This window comes from Crocuta crocuta, unplaced genomic scaffold (genome assembly GCF_008692635.1).
Source record: "Crocuta crocuta isolate KB4526 unplaced genomic scaffold, BGI_CrCroc_1.0 scaffold26, whole genome shotgun sequence".
NCBI classification, from domain to species: domain Eukaryota; kingdom Metazoa; phylum Chordata; class Mammalia; order Carnivora; family Hyaenidae; genus Crocuta; species Crocuta crocuta.
Window position 1 is genome coordinate 17,304,243 of NW_027532249.1, and position 21,702 is coordinate 17,325,944.

Genomic DNA, 21,702 nt, shown 5'->3' on the forward strand with positions numbered 1-21,702 from the left:
GAGAAAGAGAGAGACACAGATAGAGGAACCAAGTCATGACAAGTGAAAGGAGGAGAAGAGGCTGAGGTAAGAGGTTCCAGGCCAAGGAAGATGGGCCTCATTTTGCGAAAACACTGGACTAAGATCTCTAAAGCTCTAAATTCCTTACATTTTCACTTGGATGTCTTCCAGAGACCCATCTTGCTGCACATCAAAGGCGCTGTCTTCTCCCTATAACCCATCTCTCTTTCCCAGAATCTTTGCCTGCTGATAGCTCACTCACTACATTTTCTTTAATCCCAGCCCCAGACCCAGACCTGGACCGAGGCACCCTCACCCGCCATTGATCTCAGAGCCAAGGTCTGGGGGGGAAGGCAATGAGAAGGTAATAAATACAGAGGCCGTTATACTTGGTGGTGAGTTCCACAGTGGAAAAGAGGGTGAAGGGTGCAGAGAGGGGTGGGGAAGACGCCAGGGTGGGGGGGGGCCCTGGGGCTGGGGAGGGCGTGCCTGAGGAGCGTGGAGAGCTGAAAGAAGGGACATGCCAGACCATCTCTCATTCATTCCTTTTGCATCATCTATGTCCAATCAGCCACGAACTCTGGCTCATCTTGGAACACCTTTTCTATCTCTGACCTTCTTTCATATTTAATGTCTGACCCGGGCTGTTCCCAAGTGCCCAAACTCTTCATCGGCCTCCCCGCTCCCCTCAATTTTCTCACTGCGTCTGCAAACTGTAGCCGACTGATCTTCCTCAACACTACTTCCTGCCGTTATGCCAGTACTCAAAACCTTCGGTGGCTTCTTCATCGAATAATGATGGCCCTCCTCTTCCTTTAAGATCTTCAACGCCAGCCCCATTTTAGCCACTCTGTCTCAGGGCCCAGTGACACTGCTTCTCCACAGTATGAGGAGCCCCCTCTCCGTTCCGGCATCTTCATGCATGCACAGTTCATCTCCCCATTACCCTTTCCTGATAGGATCCAGCATTTCCGGACGGTTTCCATTTGTTCACATAGTAGCCCTGGCTTAGCACATCCCCGCTCCTGCTACCATCATTGCTTTGCGAAGAGCATGAGGAGTGACCCAAACCCAGCCAATCAGACTTTTGCCTTCTTGAAGCCTAGGACAGAGATGCTGTCTCCCTTGGATGATGTATGGATGCATGTGAAGCCTGGAACTAAAGAAGAAACTAGATCTTTCCTTGATGACATGGGACACTGAACTTCACAGGTACATGAGCCAATAAAACCCCTTTATTGCTTAAGCAGGTTGAATGGGGGCTTTCTGTTGCTTGCAGTCAAGAGCATCCGAGCAGCCTAAGCCTATTATAGACCAGGCACTGTTCCAGCAAAGTCTTGCTCTCACGAGGCTAACTTAGGATGGGGCTTGGAGGGGCCATACCAAAACACAAAAACAAAGCAAAACAAAAAACCCCACAAGAAATAAACAAACAAAATAATTTTACATATTGATAAATTCTACAAAGAAAAGCAAATGATAGAGAAAGGCTAAACAGAAGGAAGGCTGTTTTAGACTGAGTAGTCAGGAAAGGCTTCTCTGAGGAAATGACATTTTTAAAAAATTTTTTTTAATGTTTTTATTTATTTCTAGGAGAGAGAGAGAGACAGCGTGAGCAGGGGAGGGTCAGAGAGAGAGGGAGTCACAGACTCTGAAACAGGCTCCAGGCTCTGGGCTGGCAGTCAGCACAGAGCCCGATGCGGGGCTCAAACCCACGAACCGTGAGATCATGACCTAAGCGAAAGTCGGACGCTTAACCGACTAAGCCACCCAGGCGCCCCAGGAAATGACATTTAATATTTACTGGGAAACAGGAACTAGCCCTGGGTAGGTGAAGGGGAAGAACATTCTAAAGGGAACTGCCAGTGGGAAAGCCCTGTAGTAGGAAAAAACTTGCAGGATTCCAGAAACGGACAGGAGGCCCTGTGGCTAAGCAAAGGCGCAGAGTAGGACATGGTGACGCTCCTTCCTCTTTCCTTAATTACCTCTCCCTCTTTCTATAAATCTTTTGAAGATTTCAAGGCCTATCTTATGCCGCCTTTGCTTCTTGAACTTTCCCTGACTGAGCTAAGGATCCCTTCTCCTTTGGGATATAGTACTCTGCCATCCTTTGAACTTGGAAACTGGAACTTGGAAGGTAGCTGCAGTGTAGCGTGTTTTATGGCCCTCTGACTTTTTTTCTTAGGATTTAACTGACTTTCCTTAATTTGATTCTAGTCTTTGAGAGCATCTTGGGTTTTGATGTGTCTGTCACAGAAGCTTAACGCTAGTCAGCTTAATCGTTGTGAAAATACACACCATGCTTCTAGATTCACTGCCTCTCTGCCAGGATGCATTTGAAATATGAACTGAACCACATGGAGCTGTAATTTTGGGGGTGGGGAGAATCAGGAACAAACTTCGGCAATTTTGTACAGTGTAACTCATATTATAATATCATCTTTAATTACACGATAGGCCAGCTCTACCACTAACTATCCAAATGCAATGGTCATGCTTCCAAAAAAAATCTCTTTGTGGAACCTGGGCCTTCTGAGGAAATGCTCCTTTGTAGTGAAATGTACCTTTGCCACTTGACTGTCCCTTACGTTAGTTGAGTGCAACATTTTAAAACATCTTTTAAAAACACTATGCAATTTAACATTTATTTGAATTCAGGCTTGAATGCTCCATTTGAATTTTATGCAGGTGACTGCTTTTTTAGTGATATGATTTGAAAAGAGCAATGGATTGTTAGTACATGTGTGATCGAGGCCCAAAATTCTTGGCCACTTTTGAGGAAGCCACGACTGTACCCAGGTGCCCATAAAGGAGACAGCCCCTCGGTCCTCTCTCTGGGCCCGGGAACTTGTTGGCGGATTCCTTTCCTGTACTGGATTCAGAGAAAGCAGAGTAGCGTTCCCCTTGGATCAGCTTGCTGCCATGATGGCGCTCTTGGCCCCCACTCTCACCCTTAGCACGTGATCTGCCAAGATGGTGGGAATTCATAACCCTCCCAGGCTGGGGGCCCTCCTTTCCCTCTAGACTGGTCCAATGGCTGTCGATTTTACTTTTGCTGGTTAATAGTGCAAAACACATTCGAACTAAATGTGTTTAGTTAAACATGTGTAAAAGAACACATCTTTCAGGATTATTCATTTATCTTTCATCTCGCCTAAAACATTTTTGTACCTCCTTGGGCCCCAGTTTTCTTACCTGTAAAACAAGACCCAGGCCAAATGATTTCTAAGGTCATTTTTAGCAACTACCAGGCGATTAACTAATGACTTTTCATTGGTAAGATGTTATGTGCCTATTTAGGGTACACCCCCCCCCCACCGCACACACATACACTTTGATTCATAGATTTGATTTTGATCATAATTCCGCACATAGCATTTCCATGCAAGTTTCTTTTAAAAAGGGGGGAAAGTCTTCATCTGAGCACTTTGCTCACTTTTTGTGAGCATACACACTTTGTCAATGACTTCGTTACAGCTCTACCAAATTCCTTCAAACATGTCAAAGGCACTAAAAAGGACAACTTGAAAGTTCTAAAGGAAGCAGTTTGCGTTTGGGAGAAAAAAATAGTAAAACAGTATCTGAGTGATTTCTTAAGTGGCAAAATCCCCCTTTTTGCCCTTTCTCTTGAGTTTTAAAAATAGCCTAAATGGAATCCTACTCAACTTTCTACAAGAAAATATACCTTTAGGCTGAGAGACAGCATTAGAAATTTCATCCTAAAGAATTATTTTTGGGGGGAGGGGCTCTGGGGTGGAGTTAGCCTCAAGATAGAGGCTTCTAATTAAATTGCCCTCTCAACCAGAACTGCAGAGTATACGCTATAATCACCACAATTCAGTTTAAATCTGGGACGGAATGATAATTTTGTTAGTTCAGAGGTTTTTAAACTATGGCTCATAACTGCCGGATAGTTTCCGATGACTTTTCAAGGTTCTGCAAGGCGTGTGTATTTGCTGGGGGACCAGGGGATTTTCAGTAAATGAACAAATAGAAAAGATTTCACAGTCTCAGGAAGTTTAAGTAGGTCTCCGATGACGGGGAAGTGCTGTAGTTGTCTTTCTGGCTTTGCAGAGGACAACAAATCCACAAGACATTTTTCGGGAGGAAGCTTTGAATGCCTTTCCTATAACAGGGTTGGATTTGCCTTTCTTCACCTGCAGCCTTTATCCCAGCTCACCTGCAGTAGAGCTTTGGGACGTAAAATCTGATGGTTGGAGTAGACAACAGGCAAGGAGTGAGGTAGGTCGAACCTGTGACCTTGGCCTCAGCCCTTCACGCTTACGATGCGAGCCAAGCAGTTATAGGATCAAGAAGTTTACACTCCTAGGGGCGCCTGGGTGGCTTAGTCGGTTACGCGTCCGACTTTCGCTTAGGTCGTGATCTCGCGGTTCGTGGGTTCGAGCCCCGCGTCGGGCTCTGTGCTGACTGCCAGCTCAGAGCCTGGAGCCTGTTTCAGTCTGTGACTCCCTCTCTCTCTGACCCTCCCCTGCTCACGCTGTCTCTCTCTCTCTCGCTCCCAGAAATAAATAAAACATTAAAAAAAAAAAAAAAAGAAGTTTACACTCCTGGGAGAGCAGACGTTGATGGATAAACACCTGAGTAACATGTAAATTTGAAATTGTAATAAGAGCTCCACCTGAAACATCAAGGTTTCCTGAAAGCACAGAACGCGGGGACTGAGCCTAACCGAACAGTAGGCCAGGCTAAGCTTCCCTGTGAAAGAGTCGTTTAAACTAGAAACTGAGGGATGAGGAAGAAAGTTGACCCCAAGTGTGGGATCAGCATTCCAGTCAGAGGGACCAGTATGTGCAAAGCCCCTGAGGTGGGGAAGAGTTTGGCTCTCTCAAAAAACAGAAACGCAGCTCAATCTGGCTAGAGCAGTCGTTTCTAAAGCATGTTTCACAGGACCCTCAGGGCCCCTGAGGCCCTTTCAGGAGTTTGGTAAGGTCACACCTGTATTCAAAATGACACTGAGCTGTTACCTGCTTTCTTCACTGTAGTGACATTTGCATGAATGGTGTAAAAGCAACGGTGGGTAAAACTGCTGGCGTCTCACTGATAGTAAAGGCAATGACACCAAATAGCAGCGGTCACGGTTTTTCAGTGCCACACACTCAATTTTAAAAAATGTCCGTTCACTTAAGAATGCCCTTGATGAGGTAGTAAAAATCCTTAGTTTTATGTAATCTCGAGCCTCGAGTACATGTCTCTTTAGCATTCCGTGTGGCTAGCTGCAGAGTGTAGAAAGCACGTCAGCCGCCTGCTGCAGGAGGAAGGTTGGCTCAAGGAAAGGCATCTGTGTGACTGAGTTGCGAGATGGACTCTTCTTTTTCGTGGAACACCATTTTTACTTGAAAGAATAATCGACGGACAAATTAGGGCTATTGCTACTTGGGTAACTAGCAGACATTTTCTTGAAAATGCATGAAGGGTCCCTATCCCAGGCAAGCAACTGACAGTCTTCGTTGCCAATGACACAATTAAAGCTTTCACAGGACAGTTTTAGAATTTTGGAAAGCTTGTGTCTGCTACTTTGATCTTGATATCTTCCCAACACTTATAAATACTTTCTAGTAAGATTGATTGTGAGGGCGCCTGGGTGGCTCGGTCGGCTAAGCGTCTGATTTCCGCGGAGGTCATGATCTCAGCGTTCTGAGTTTGAGCCCCGTGTCGGGCTCTGTGCTCAGAGCCCGGAGTCTACTTTGAATTCTGTGTCTCTGTCTCTCTCTGCCCCTCCCCCCAACTCATGCTCTGTCTGTCTCAAAAGTAAATAAACATTAAAAAAAAAAAAGATTGATTGTGGGAATATTCCAGGTAGCTGTCAGACGATACAATTCTTTCACAGAAATTTATGAAATTCTCCTTTGTGAAAAACTGCATTTTATTTATAAATATAGATACAAAAATTCTAAATAGAATTCAATCAAACACCATGTCAATAAACCAATTAGAGTTTATCCAGGAATGTAAAAGTATTTCAATATTGGGAAACTGGTTAATATTTCAGGACTTAAACAAATTAAGGGAGAAAATTGATATGGTCTTATCAATAGATGCTTAAAAGGCATTCAATATAGTAGACATTCCTAAGTAAACTTTAACTAAAAGATGACTGTAAGGAAAGTACTTACATATAATAAAAATATTTCCAAAAACCCTTCACTAATAGTCTTCAGGACTACAATGAAACCATTTTATTTAGGAGCGCCTGGCTCTGCTGCTGATTGGACTCTGTCCTCAGTGTGGAACCCGCTTGGGAGTCTCTCTCTCTCTCTCTCTCTCTCTCCCTCTCTCCACCCTTGCTCTCTCTCTCTCTGCCCCTCTCCCTCCTTGCTCTCTCTCTCTCTCTGCCCCTCTCCCCCTCCTTGCTCTCTCTCTCTCTTTGCCCCTCTCTCCCCACCTTGCTCTCTCTCTCTCTCTCTGCCCCTCTCCCCCTCCTTGCTCTCTCTCTCTCTGCCCCTCTCCCCCTCCTTGCTCTCTCTCTCTCTCTCTCTCTCTGCCCCTCTCTCCCACTTGCTTTCTCTCTCTAAAATAGAAAATAGAAATAAATAAATAAAACCATTTCATTAAAATCAAGATCTAAACAGAAAAGCCTGTTATGACCATTACAGCTTGACTTTGTGTTGGGAGATCTCGTGAATGTAATGAAAAAAGAAAATGAGTAACTAAAATAAACACTTGAAAAGAGAAATAAATACTGTGCATTTTTGCTCATGACATAAAATCAAGAGATCCTAGTGGGGTTTTTTTTAAGCATTATAATTAATAAAAAAATTTAAGAATCAGGATATAATACATAAATTTTTAGTTACTCTAACAATGATCATAGAGAAATGGAAAAGAAAAATATTCTACGTATAAAATAGTGAGCAAAAATATCAGGGAATACAGCTAATAATACAAATACACCTATATGAATAAAACTGATCTAAGGGCCGCAAAACGAAGTGTCCCCAAATGGAAAGATCTACTGCATCCTGGGTGAGACTGAGCAATATCATAGCATTGTTAATTCTCCCCCTAAATATATAAATATGATGCCATTACAGTTACAATTGCAGGTTTTTTTAATTTAAAAAAAAATTTTTTTTTTTAGCATTTATTCAGTTTTGAGAGACAGAGAATGAGTGGGGAAGGGGCAGAGAGAGAGGGAGACACAGAATCTGAAACAGGCTCTGAGCCATCAGCACAGAGCCTGACGTGGGGCTCGAACCCACAAACTGTGACATCATGACCTGAGCCGAAGTCAGATGCCGAACCGACTGAGCCACCGAGGCGTCCCACAATTGCAGGTTTTTTTAGTGGGTGGTGGTGAAGGCTAGATAAAATGACTTTAAAGTTCTTAAGGAAAAATAAATACTCAAGAATAACCAAGAAAAGAATAAAAAAAGAACAGGAACGGGGTAATTGTCTTACCATTACATCAGAATATACTATGAAGCCACTTTGAAATAAGTCTCTTATTAGTATGAGAATGAGAAATGGATCAGTGGAAAAGAGAATCCAGAAGCAGTCTTGTATATGATCACTTAATATACAATATATATCAAAGGTGGTCGTTCAAATTAATGGGGAAATAATAAATTATTTTAAAAAGGAAACCAGTATAACAGGCTCTCCGTCTGAAATAAAATAACAAAACTCCCATTTTACACCATATACAAAAATAACATTCCTCAGAGAGTAAAGTCTTAATGGGAAACAATAAAACAGGACAAAATATTGCAGCAATATCTAGGAGACTGTGCACAATCTACAGACAAAGAAATCTTAAGAAGATTGGAAAACACAGAGACTCTGAAAGAAAAGATCTATTTGATCACATTAAAAATGTATGTGGTAAAAGATATATACACAAAATCAAAATACAAATGACAGATTTGGGAAAAAATACTTGTAGTGGCAAGTATTTGAGTATTTATACAATATGGGAATTAATTACATAAGAAGATAGTAATTTATATAAGTAGAAAGAAATTTTAAAAATTGGCAACTCAACAGAAAAATGACCAAAGAATACGAAAAGGCAAGTTAAAGAAACACAAATCCAGAGAGTCAACAAGTGTACAAAAAGATGCTTGAATTTACCATAGTTGGGGAAATGAAAATTAAGTAGGAAAAAAAGACATCACGTCATGATCAGCAGGCCAGTCAGAATTAAAAACAACTACAACATATACCACTGGTGGATATGCGAATTTTATAGCATTCCAGGAAAGAAATCTAGCATTATCCACTAAAATTTAAAATCTGCATACTCAGAAGAACAGACAGGCAAAATGTGGTATATGCAGACAATGGAATCCTACTCAGATGTAAAAAGGAACACATTCTACATGCAACAAAATGGTTTAATTTCAAAAACATTGTGCTGACAAAATCATCCAGACACAAAAGAATCCAAACTGGATGTTTCCACTTATGCCAATTTTAGAATAGGGAAAATTAAGCTATGGTATTAGAATATATGCCTCAGGCTATCTACTTATAGTAGTATCTAGAGAGGCGAAGATTAGAAAACAAATGAATCCTCATTAATACAGAATGGGTGACTTTAGTTCACATCAAGGACTAGTGTACTGTCAGTGAAAACAGAAAAAATAGAGGTACACCAAGTGGCCTGGAGGAATTTCTTCAAGATATTGTTTATACATGAGGTGCAGAAAAGCATTAACAATGTAATCCCGTGTTTGTGAAGCAATGACCCTACCCCATGCCCAATGTGCATATATGCATACGCGTGTGCATGTTGTGCCTGCAACTCATTATAAGGACACGGAGGAAAATTTGGAAACATACATATTAGGTACGTTAATATGGATTACAAGGGAAGGGAATGGAAGGAAAAGGGGGAAAGGGGCATCAAGATAAAAAAAGAGCTAAAAACAACAGTACATGTGATATGATTACGTGTGTGCACTTAAAATTTATATTCAGTGGAGCCTGGGTGGCTCAGCCAGGTAAGTGTCCGATTCTTGATCTTGGCTCAGGTCATGATCTCCCGGTTTATGAGTTTGAGCCCCCAGCCGGGCTCGGTGCTGACATCATGGAACCTGTTTAGGATTCTCTCTCTCCCTCTCTCTCTGCCCCTCCCTTGCTTGTGCTCACTTGCTCGCTCGCTCTCTCTCTCTCTCTCTCTCAAAACAAATATTTAAAAATTTTTAATTTAAAAAGTTTTATTTATAGGGTTGCCGGGATGGCTTAGTTGATTGAGCGTCCGACTCTTGGTTTCGGTTCAGGTCATGATCCCAGGTCATGAGACTGAGCCCCAGTCGGCTCTGCACTAAGTATGGAGACTGCTCAAGAGTCTCTCTCCTCCACTCTGTCCCTCTCCCACTTGCATGTGTGTGCTGCCTCTCTCTCTCTTTCTCACTAAAACATCACCATAAAAACACTGATAGAGGATTACTCCAAGAAAACCCTGCCCGTCTTGTTGATAATTTGAATTTGATCCTTGGGTTAAACCAGACCTTCCACCTAGGCATTTGGACTGCGTATCAGCCCTTCTTTACTTGAACAGAATGGAACTTTAAAAGTCATCTCCATTGTACAGAGAAGAGACTAAAGCGGGAAAGCGTAATCGACTTGCCCCAACGAACGCGGTGAAGAAGCGCAGACCACGGATCGGAACCAGGCAATCTAACTGCACAAGCCACACGCACGTGTTTGCTAAAGGCCTTCTGAGGGCTTAGCAGACTGGTGAGTGAGAAACTTGCCTTGGGTAAAAAACTGAAGGAAGTGCTGAGAAACTCAGAAAACCAGAGAAATAATATTTGGAAACAAAAATGAAACTGAATGCAAACCCCCACTCCTTGACATTTGAACAAAAATATCAAAATTTTCTTTTTTCTTTTTTAGATTTCTTTAATGCTTATTTATTTTAAGAGAGAGAGAGAGACACACACACACAGAGTATGAGTGGGGGAGGGGCTGCGGGAGAGGGAGACACAGAATCTGACTGAGGCGGGCTCCAGGCTCTGAGCTGTCAGCACAGAGCCTGACGCAGGGCTCAAACTCATGAACTGCAAGATCATGACCTGAACCCAAGTTGGACGCGCAACCAACTGAGCCACCCAGGCACCCCTCAGAATTTTCAGTAAAGACAGAACCCGGCCCTGCATTTGCATGGCTAGGCCTCACTTTCCGCATCTTAACTGTAGCCCTCTTGGATCTGGTCTTTATTGAAAGCGTGATGTTTTGTTCATCATAGAGTTTTTTATATTAATTTTGATTTTAAACACATACTGCATCAGAACATTATTTATCCTGATTACGGAGTGTGTGGGTGCTCCTTTAAATGTAGTGCCTGAGGTAACTGCCCCACATGTCTCCCCCGTAACTCCACCTCTGCTTGTCTCCATCCTTAGGCAGCCGTGTGAAAATGAGCCAAGCATCGTGTATATCTGAGACTTCGTTTTCTCATCTATGAAGTGGGCATAATTGTTTCCCTGCCCACTTCACAGGGTTGCGGTAAGAAACTAAGACATGAATAAACTAGTGCTTGTGAAATGTACATGCGCTTGCTACTGGAGTCGCTCATGAGGGGTCAAGAAGGTGAATTCCCCAGAGTTGGACATGTTGCCATGTGCCTGGCCTGCCTATGCCCATTGCTGGAAAATCCTTCATAATTCTAATCTTTGTTTGGGTGGCTATTTGGCAGGTGCCTTTATCAGTCACGTGGCCCCAAGACACGCCCCTTAAGCTAGAGGAGTGTTTCTCTAACTTGCCTGTACACACAGATCACTGGGGATTTGGTTAAAAACCGTATTTGCATTTGATTGATTTGAGGTGGGGCACAAGTCTGCATCTTTTTTCTTTTTTAATATTTATTTTTGAGAAGGAGAGAGGAGAGGCAGAGAGAGAGAGAGAGGAAGAGGATTGAAGTGGGCTCTGCACTGACAGCAGAGAGCCTGACGTGAGTCTTGAACTCATGAACTATGAGATCATGACCTGAGCTGAAGTCAGATGCTTAACTGACTGAGCACCCAGGTGCCCCTTTTTTTAGGTTTATTTATTTATGTTGAGAAAGAGAGAGAGTGTGAGCAGAGGAGGCACAGAGAGAGAGGAGAGAGAGAATCCTATGTGGGCTCAATCTCACAACCGTGAAATCATGACCTGAGCCCAAAACCAGTCTGTCGCTTAACCGACTGAGCCACCCAGGAGCCCCAAGAGTCTGCATTTCTAACAAGTTCGCAGGTGATGCCCATGTTTCTGGTCTATAGACGTCCCTTGCGTTAGAGCAGTAGGGAGCAGGACAGGTGGTGAATGGCCCGGAAAGACGGGCATGCACCGGAGTGACGAGAGGGCGCTGCGCTCCAGCGTCTGTGTGAGCATTCTAACCCTTACAGCAGCCCTGCGCTCCAGAGGCCACCAGGATCCACCGCCAGGCACACAGATTTATTGTCTTTGCTGCCAGAGAGAACGCACCCCAAGGGGCCACAGGCGGGAGTTGGAGGCGTTTATTACAGGATTTGGGCGTGTGCTGGGGGCGAATCTCAGGAGCGGGAGGGGTTGGGAGCCGTCCGGGCACAAGCGCAATGTGATGCTTGGACGGGTTGGTAAGGTTTCTCTTCTCTTCTCTTCTCTTCTCTTCTCTTCTCTTCTCTTCTCTTCTCCTTTCCTCCTTTCCTCCTTCCTCCCTCCCTCCCTCCCTCTCTCTCTCTTTCTCTCCTCCCTTTCTTTCTTTTTCTTTCTTTCTTTCTTTCTTTCTTTCTTTCTTTCTTTCTTTCTCTCTCTCTCTCTTTCTCTCTCTCCTCCCTTTCTTTCTCTCTCTCTCTCTCTCTCTTTCTTTTTTTCTTTTTTCGGTCCAGGAAGATGAAGGATTACAGTAGATAAAGCTGCCATCATAGATAAGCAGTGGTCCCACAAATTAGCCAGAAGGGGGCGCGTTAATTATGTTCGTGGTCGCTGAGTGTCCTTCTGTCTTGAGTCATCCACAGTCACAGGTGGCCCTGTGGCCGGTTCGCTCCAACACCGGTACGGAGCGACCTTTTCTGATTATTGTTTTAATTCAGCGAGTGATGTTTCTAGGTTCCCTTGGGAGCGCCGCAGCCAGTGCTCTCAGGACCCTGGCCACCTGGGCCCTGGATCCCAGGACCTGTGTCGCCGGCGGCCTCTCACATTGGAGCAGCGTGTCTGGAATTTTCTAAGCGCCTCCCCAGCGCCCGAGGCCTGCCAGGGCTGGCCGTGCGTCGGTGCAGGGACTGGTGTGGGCCCCAGGCCCGGTCTCCCCCGCCTCGGAGCACTCTCGGACTCTCCACCCGGACCACGGGGTCGCTCTGACGCCCCGCGGAGCGCGAGGGGACGCCTGTGTCCCTGTGGTCGTCAGCGGGCCCACGTCGGGCCCTGTTCCCGGAGGGCCGCCCGGGAGGGGCTCGTTCCCACCCGCGGATACTGGGTGGCTTTCGCACGACTGTGCGGGACTGAGCTTCCGGAAGGGTCCTGGCACGCTGATCTAGAGCGACTCAAACAGATTTCTGTTTTTGTTTTTTAATGCTCGTCTTTACTTTCTAATGCACGTTTTTGTTTGAAAATTCTTTTTAGCTCGATTGAGGTATAATTGACACAACAGTAAGACGGTTAAAGCGCGCGTTGTGATGCTCTGAGATATACATACAGTGTGAAAGGGTCTCCCCTCCCCCCATCTAGTTGGTTAACACATCCGTCCCCTGACAGACGCACCTGTTCTTATTTGGTGAGAACATTTCAGTTCTACCGTCTTAGCAAATGTCAGTTATACAGTACTGTGTTATCAACTCCAGTCACCGTGTTATACCTTGTATCTCCAGACCTTAGTCATTTTAGAGCTGAAAGTTGTCCCCTTCTACCAACCTCCCTATTTCCCCTACCCCCAGCCCCTCTCAACCCTTTGTGTCTGAAATTGACTGTTTTTCAGATTCCACTCAATTTTTTATATACTCACGGCCCCATGAAAAATATTCTCTGGGGCCCCTCCATCCAAGGATTGGACCCATCACGGCCTAGCTGGCAGCTTCTGGGGCCGCTATAGACTTTTTTTCAATTATCACCACCCTCCTTATCAAGAGGAAACAGGCTCACAGAGAGGTTAAGCAACTCGCCCATGATTCCACAGCAGGTGAGTGGGGACGCAGAGCCCCAGGCCCCCGCGAGCATGCTCCGGACCTGGGGCTCTGACCCGTGCACTCCTCTGGCCACTCTGCCGATTCCAAGGGCACCCTGGATGTCCCCGGCCCCATCATCTGTGCTCTGTACGCTGCTGACATTTTTGAACATTCCTCCTGCTTTCCAAATTGCTTAAACGGTCTTTAAATTTTTTTTTTCCTGCATGGTACTTGTAAACCTCATGCATCTTCCATATTTTGCTCTTTCCCTCCTGCCTCCTCCTGACGCTATGTCCTTTGGACCGATACTGATACCCAGTCCAGATTTGTCACAGCATGATGGAAACACTCCGCAGCATTAACTTTGGCTTTGTGTGAACACCAGAGACTGCGAACAACTAAGAATGTTCTCTCAAATGGCACGGGGACTATCCAGATTGCTGGGGGTGGTGCTGAGGTTAGCTGTGAGGAGGAGGCGGCACAGGCATGTGGGCAGGGAAGCAAAATGTGTTAAGTCTTCTATTATGGGGTCAGCCCACCCAGTGTGGTCACCCTTCCCACTGCTGATTTCAAGAACTAGAACCAGAGGGAAGTTGGGCCGTGACTAAGAGGCTCGGTGCCCTCTCAGCAGAGAGAGGTGGTCTTGCTGCTTCCACGACACGAGGCCTATTTTATGTCACTGGAGAAGATTCCAGGACACAAAAGTATTAGGAAGCCTCCTCTGTGTGAGTTCAGTGGTCAATCCACTTTGGAAGCAGTGTCTACAATGGAAAGTGTGTTGACTCTGGAGTCTAATGATATGGGCTGGAATCCCAGCATGGCTGGTATAGTAGCTGTGACCCTGTGAAAGTTACCTAAGCCTTCTGTGCCTCTGTTTCCTCCTGTGAAGGGTGGACATTATAATTCCTTCCTCAAACGACTGCTGTGAGGACTGACTGAGATGACGTACAGTACCTGGTACAGAGTACACTGGTTATTGTCACCCTCCTTTTTATCTTACACTGTCTTACTGAGGAAATCTTAAGATCTTGGGTTGGATCTCCCTGGTGTCACTTCAAAAAGTGGGGTGGGGGTCACCTGGTTAAGCATCCAACTCTTGATTTCAGCTCAGGTCATGATCTCATGGCCTTTGGGTTCAAGCCCCATGTTGGGCTCTGCACTGATGGTATAGAGTCTGCTTGGGATTCTCTGTCTCTGTCTCTCTCTGCTCTTCCCCTGCTTGTGTTCTCTCTCTCTCTCTCTCTCAAAATAAGTAAATAAAAATATTTTTTAAAAAGTTAGGGAACTCTCTCCCACTTATATGTAGTTTGTTTTGAAAAACTGGTTACAAATGAACCATCCAAGAATAGGTCCAAACCCTTTGCACCCATTTTCTATGTTCAGCCTCTATCGCCCCTGCAAGTCATGAGGTCCAAAAACTCTGCAGCCTGCTGCATAAAAGAGAAGTCCCTTTCACTCATCCAGAACCTTCTCTTTCAGAGTTGACTCTATTCCTAACCTTCATAATTTCCTTGACACTTGAACATCTTCTTTTTCCTCTTTAAACATTTTATTTATCGCTCGCCACAGTGTTTCCAGTAACTTGAAGACTTTCTTTTTTTTTTAATGTTTTATTTATTTTTGAGAGAGAGAAAGAGGGGCAGCGTGAGCAGGGGAGGGTCAGAGAGAGAGGGAGACACAGAATCTGAAACAGGTTCCAGGCTCTGAGCTGGCTGTCAGCACAGAGCCCAACGCGGGGCTTGAACCCACGAAGTGTGAGATCATGACCTGAGCCAAAGTCGGAGGCTTAACCGACTGAGCCACCCAGGCGCCCCTTGAAGACTTTCTTAAAGCACACCTGCAGGAATGTTCCAGGGCTGAGCACACCCTCCTGTTTTCTTCCTCCCCCTCAGTGTTTCTATTCTGAAGGCCTGGAGTTTTGTGAGCCATTTAGCGCAGGTTAGTTAGCGGCCATTGCTTTGGGGTGAGACGTATTTAGGCGTGACTCTTATCTCTACTACTCAGCAGTCAGCCACGTGACTCAGTCCCACGTGTAAAGGTAGCTGCCATAAGTCTGGAGGGGGTCAGTGGGGCCACACAGGGAGGTGCTCGGCCGGGCGGGAGACCAGACCTGAGAGCTGTGACAGCCCTGGTGGCCGTGCTCACTGGCCAGTCCACCTTGGAGCAATCCTCATCCTTTCTTGCCTACCTCCTGCCAACCTCCTCTTGACCAACTTTCTGGCCTCCCACACTCTCCATTTTGCATACTGTTGCCAACTTCTGTTCCTAAAATGTGACTTTTATCATGCTGTCCTTCTACTCAAAAAAACCCAAAATCTTCAAAAATTCCCCCTTGATGAGTCTTGCGTTTAGAGTCCTGCACAGAATAGCCTCACAATTTCCTCCCTCTCTCTTCTCAGCCTCCTCTGCCTCCACATCCCTGCACCTGTCTTCAAACATCTGAGGCTTCTACAAATATCTGGCAACGCCAGCAGGCCTGCCACCCGGCCCACAGCCTTGGGGGAAATGAACGTCCCCGGGCAAGCAGAGATCTGAACTCTGCCTCCAAGTGTGAATGGGGGTTTAGTTGGGGTAGTTCAAGTCAGAGGAGACGAGAGTGCCTGGCAAGAAAGGACACAATGAAAAGAGATGATCATGGCAGGGACCCAGGGTATGGGCCAAAGAAGTCTGGAGAGGCAGCAATCTGCGGCCTAAGTGGGGCAGCAGGAGGTGGGGATGGGGGTTGCAGGGGTCCCCAGGCCAGCACAGGCCTTTGGGTCATAGCCTGTGCATGGTGGAGGTTCCTTACCATTCTCAAGCAAGGATGTAGCATCCTGTAATGTCCAAAGAAAAGAGCAGTTTTAATGGTTATAAAAGGATTTCATGGTTATTATAGAGAATTGGAAAAATACAGAAAATATCAAAAAAAATAAAGTAAAAATTTAAAGATGCAAATCTTGCGGCCTGGAGATAAACATTGATAAAATTATTGTATTCTCTTCTTATTCTTTCCCTCCCTCTTCACCCTGCCTCCCTGCAATGAGTGCTTACTATATCCAAGGCATTGTTATAAGACCTCTCTGTTCAATTGATCCTCACAACAGACCTGTGTTGTAGACAGAATAATTTTTTTTTTTTTTTTTTGCATTTACAGATGGGGGAGTGTTAAGAAGCTTCTCTAGATCCAGTAAGTGGTAAATGGCAGCGCTCGGATCCATACCAGAGGGCGGGCTCTGAACCCCCAGGCCACATTGCTGCTCGACGGTCACACGGTCAACACAAACACACATGTATGTAGAGGAAGGTAAAATTTTTGTTTAAAATGGAGTCTGGCATGCTAATCTTCGGAACTGGGGATTTCAAAAGAATTTTGGTGGGTGTGTGAAGGGGCTGAGTAGGTGGGGTGTAGGTCAGAAAGTGTGCTGGGGAAGACAAGCCCACAAGAAGGAACAGGACAAGGTGAGCGTGGGGGTGGGGAGGAGGTGATGAGTACAGAGACCTTCAGGAGGTGGAAATAACAGGTGATGACTCCATGTGTGTGCCCCTCAGTGTGTGTGTGCATGTGTCCATGTGTGTGTAGTGTGTGTGTGTGTGTGTGTGTGTGTGTGTGTGTGAAGGAGGTAGTTGAGGGAAAGGACATGATGAGGGAAATCCCGAGGATTCTTTATTGAGCACCTTGGTGGGTGGGAAAGCCCTCACCCGAGGGAGGAAGGTTAGGGGGACCAGGAGGGGATGAGCTCCTCTGGGACCTCCTGAGAGGCTGTCGTCCATCAGCTGGACCTGTCACTAGGCAGTTAGACGCACACAGGTGGAAACAAGTGGAATCAGCTGCGTCTCATTCATACTCAAGTCTAAAGATGTGAGGTTCCCTGGATAGGATATTTGAAAGAGGAAACAGCAAAGAAAACTTAGAGACAAGACGTCAGACAGCATGGCAGAGTCTGATGGATTCGAGGGCGGCCAACACACAGAGATCACAGAGCTGGATGGGATGGGGTCAGGAGGAGGACTGGACTCAATGCTTTCCCTCCAAAGCCCCGTTTCTGTGGGCTAATCTCTAGCCACCATTCAAATTCATTTTTGCATGTTCACTCCTGCTTCATCGGTCCCCTTCATTGTCCCAGCCTGGTGTGCTGTCCTCTGAGCCCAATTTATACCCTCACCTCCTCCAGCAAGCCTTCCCAACTGCTCACCACCAGGCCTCCAGCGCTCTGTTTCCTCTTCTCCCCCCGGTCATTTATCTTGTTTCTTCCCAAAATTCCAAGCATCTAAGGCAGAGGCCCTGCCTTCCTTGGAACCCCACAGTGCCTGATGACACAGTCCTGATTAATTGCTTGTTTATAACCCACAGCATAGAGACTTTTATTCTACTTGTATAGTTTGGATTTTTAAAAGTACACTTTCTTTACACCAGAACCTCCTCTACCCTTTTTAGCAGAGTCTCGGCTTTGTGAATTCTTCCCATGGCCTATTCTTCCCTGTTGGCTTGGCATTTTGCTCCTCGAACACTCCAGAGGCAGCCTGGGAGCTGAGACGCATCATCTGTTCCTTTGCATTTTCTCACTTCCCCATTGGTCTCTGTCGCCAATGTCCCTCACTCTCAATTTATGACAACCCCTCATCCTAGAACCACCGGTGCGTTCCTTCTGGCATGCCATGCTTGCCTAAACACTAAGCTGTTTGTAAGTACCTATCCACTTAATCTATACGTGTAGTAGGCTCCATGCCCTTCTTGCAGCATGAACTCAGTGATTCCCCACCAGCCCTCTAGGTAACTGCAGTGGCAAGGGTCAGATCTCCACCAAGAGCTGCACAACTTGATCTGGAGTTCCATCGATCCCCATAGCTTCCACGTAGAGCCAGAAAGAATCCTCACCTATATACAACTGTATTTGTGTATGTGTATGTGCATGCGTGTGTATGATGAGCAACACCAAGGATGACGATGATGATGGCATCGGTAATAGTCACTATCATTTTCTGAGCACTTATACGTAGCAGGCACTATGCAAGTGTGTTATAGACATTGCTGCATTCAGTCCTTCCTTCTCTGCTGGCTTCTCTTCCATGCCTCGTGGAATCTCGGGGTTGCTCTTAAATCACTGCAATGCTGGATAGGCATTTTTGGCTTTCTTTGTGGAGGTGAGATGGGTGTAGACCTAGAAGCTCAATGATCAGCACAGAAGCTTTGGAGGATATCCATGGTGGCAGCGAAGTGAACTGACCTGATTCTACCTCATCTCTCTCTCTTACCACCCCTCCTTCTACCACCGAACAGAGACAGACTCGGGTCCTGATGCTACAGTCGATCTGGGGAAGCAATAACACTTGACCTTCCCCTGGAGACCCAGCGCCTTTGGGGAGTGTGTCTGTGACAATATGCCACCAAATAAGCAATGCTTGATGGGATTCTAATTAAATTAAACAGAGAAGACAGAATCTAGGAGGGAAAGTTTCCTTAAAAAGAATCAACCATCTTCCCAGTCTTGCTTTTTAAACTTCCACGCCTGCTTAGGGCTATTACCTTTCTAATTGGAAAGAGGTAAAAACAAAACCAAAAACAAAAACCAATGGTGTGGAGGGAGAGAATACAAAATAGAGCATTTCCTTATTTCTCTAAATTGTTTGGGGGAAAAAAAACCACTCTGGTTGAGGAACTAACAAAAACGGGAACTTCGCCGAGCTACAGGATTAGATGGAGGGGACAAGCAGAGACTAAATGTGGTGTTTAGGGTCAGTCAGGTGCCGTGAAACTATGGAGGACTGCCGAGGTTCTGATCCCAAGAGAAGTTAAAAATAAAGGCTTTTAGGGGCACCTGGATGGCTTAGTCGGTTAAGCGTCCGACTTTCACTTAGGTCATGATCTCACGGTTCGTGGGTTCGAGCCCCGCGTCAGGCTCTGTGCTGACTGCCAGCTCAGAGCCTGGAGCCTGCTTCAGATTCTGTGTCTCCCTCTCTCTCTGACCCTCCCTGCTCACGCTGTCTCTCTCCTAGAAATAAATTTAAAAATATTAAAAAAAAAATAAAATAAAGGCTTTTAGAACATCCTAGGTCTGGCGGTGCTGTTCCATTTTGAACAGGCACAAGAACACACTCTAAAATAAAAGGTGGCTCGGGAAAGATGACCTACGAGGGAGGGCTGAGGGAGGGAGGTGTGAGGCACAGACTGCCGTAGGCTGGGCACTGGCGTGAGGGGCGGAAAGCCCATGCAGGAGGCAGAGGGGTATTCTGGTTCGTGTCTTAGTCAGCTTGGGCTGCTGTAACAAAATACCGTAGATGGGGTGCTTTACAAAAAAAACCAGCTAAACTTATTTCTTAAAGTTCCGGAGGCTGACGGATTTGGCTTCTGGTGAGAGCTCTCTTCCTGCCTTGTGGATGGCTGTGCGACAGCGAGCTCTCCGGTGTCTCTTCGTCTGAGGAAACTAATCTTTCTGGGCCTGCTGGATCAGGGCCTCATCCTTATAACCTCATTTACCCTTCATTACGTCCAGAAAGGCTCTACTCCGAATTTGGTCACCCTGGGGGTTAGTTAGGACCTAAACACCTGACTTTGGGGTGGGGGGGGGACACAAATAGATGGATTGTTCGGCAAATGGCTGTCAGTTAAAGGAAAGGGGCCAGTGAGAGAAAATAGACAAGGCACGGCAGGAAAGAAGGAGAGGACTTGTGGGCCAGGGATGGGATTTCTGGGGTCAGGGCATGGAGAAAGTAGACAGCTTCTCAACAAACCATGAGGCCAGTTTGTCTGCTAAATCACGAGGGTCTGGAATTTGAGAAGAGTCAAAAGTTCCCAGAAAAGCCTCCGTGGGGAGTGGAATAAGAAATAATGTGAGGGCTGCCATGCAATACCACGGGGCCAGACGAGCTGAGCTACCGTGATGGCCATCCAGCCAGCAGCGCCAACTGATGTCAGCCTGGCTACAGTTTAATTTTCTGCATAGTGCTTGAAGGTATCTGATTAAGGTATCATTCCCCGCTGTGGGATGGAAACTCCGTGGGATTCTGGATTTCCTGTGGCTTGCTTGTTGCTATTTCTAAGGCTGAAGGTAGTGCCCGACACAGTAAAAACCGAGGGAGCCTCCGCGAGCTGCATGGACGAAATGACTTTGCAACGGCGCCAGTGAGAAGAAGTTTGTGACCTTCCACCCATGACACTCAGGCTCCCGGGATCAAACGTGTGGAAAGAGAAAAGCTGTCCAGGACTAGCACTGGCAAGGTGGGAATGACAGAGGGGGCCACACGAGGAAGGAGTGGAGCGTGCTGTGGAAATAGTGGTCCACAGAGCCCAGGCCGAAAAGGAGAGAGATGACAAGGACGAAAGGCAGACAGGGAGACAGGGAGGATCACAGAGGTAAGAAGAGAGGAAGCAGGGAAGGCTGGAAAAGCAGGTTTAGTAGGAACGAGGAGGAGAATGAGATACTCTGGTCAAAAGGAGGAGGCTGCAGCCAGAGTTTGCTGAGTTGGAAAGGTCTAAAAGGTCCAGCGTGTGTCCACAGGTGGCTGCCAACATGACCGGAAGTGGAGGGAGGGGGCTGAAGTTTTGCCCATCAAGTCTCGGTGAAGTGGACGGTGAAGGTGGCAGCCCTTCCTAACCCATTCCATGAGCGGTAATTCTAGCAGGTGACGCCACTACCACAATAAAGCGCTCTGTGGTCAACTGACGTTAGAAAGCACGAGTTAGAAAACCGATTCATGTATTGCAAGATTTCTACAAATTTTTGAAATACTTAAAAGACTTCAAAGAAAGGTACGGTGTTTCCCAAATCTACTTGACTGATGAATCCTTTTTATTTCTCTCCAGGATTACTCCTAAGGGCCTTCTGTTCCCTGAGAAGAGAGGTCCTCAAAGTATGGTCCCTGGGAAGCACCGTCAGCATTCCCTGGGGACCTGTTAGAAATGCAAATTCTTGGCTCGCATCCCAGGCCTATCTGATCAGAAAGTCAGGGAGGAGGCAGGATTCTGAAGAAGCTCAGCAGGCAGTTCTGATGCATACTCGAAGTCCAGAACCACTGAGCTAGAAAATACTTTCAAGAAGTCTGATTCGTGTTCAAATCTGGGAGAGACTATTCCTTAAGGGGTGAGAGGAGTCAGTCGTGCTAATGCTAAGGTCATATAGTATGACTACAGAAGTTGAAACGGCAAAGAAAAATGTGTGTCCAATTGTAACGTGCAAATTAAGACCGCAAAATTGAATACTGGCCTAATTAATAAATCATATCAAGATTTGAATACAAATGACTTTGGATTGCCTATTCCTTTGGATTATTCATCTTGTTATGTCCCTCTGTTAGAATGATTCAAGAGCTGACTTTTTTCCAACATACTTTATCAACTTGTTGGGGGGCGATGAGGGAAAGGAAGAGAAATGAATTTGAAAATTATTTCCTTTCTTTCCCTTTGTCCATCCTTTGACAGAGTTACCGAACATTATGAGGCCAAAAGGTAGACAGTAATGGAAAGAAGAAAAGGAGATATATCACATGCAAGCTGTATCATCACTCCTTAAGTAACAAAACACTGACCATAAGTTTCTGTGTTATATGTCTGGCTATCTAAACTCATATTTAAAAACCGATTTTAAAAGCAATTATTTGCAAAGAGCTTTATAAAGCAATCAACTCAGGAGCACTTTATCTA

At 45.8% G+C, this 21,702-nt stretch overlaps 1 long non-coding RNA gene across 1 annotated transcript; it reads left to right on the forward strand.

The window, feature by feature from the left end:
• The first annotated feature begins 289 nt into the window (after positions 1-289).
• LOC144243133 (uncharacterized) lies at positions 290-21,260 on the forward strand. The gene is made up of 5 exons (XR_013338544.1): positions 290-364; positions 1,102-1,212; positions 10,371-10,473; positions 16,219-16,354; positions 20,866-21,260. It is a non-coding gene; the product is annotated as an uncharacterized LOC144243133 (long non-coding RNA).
• The last annotated feature ends 442 nt before the right edge of the window (positions 21,261-21,702 follow it).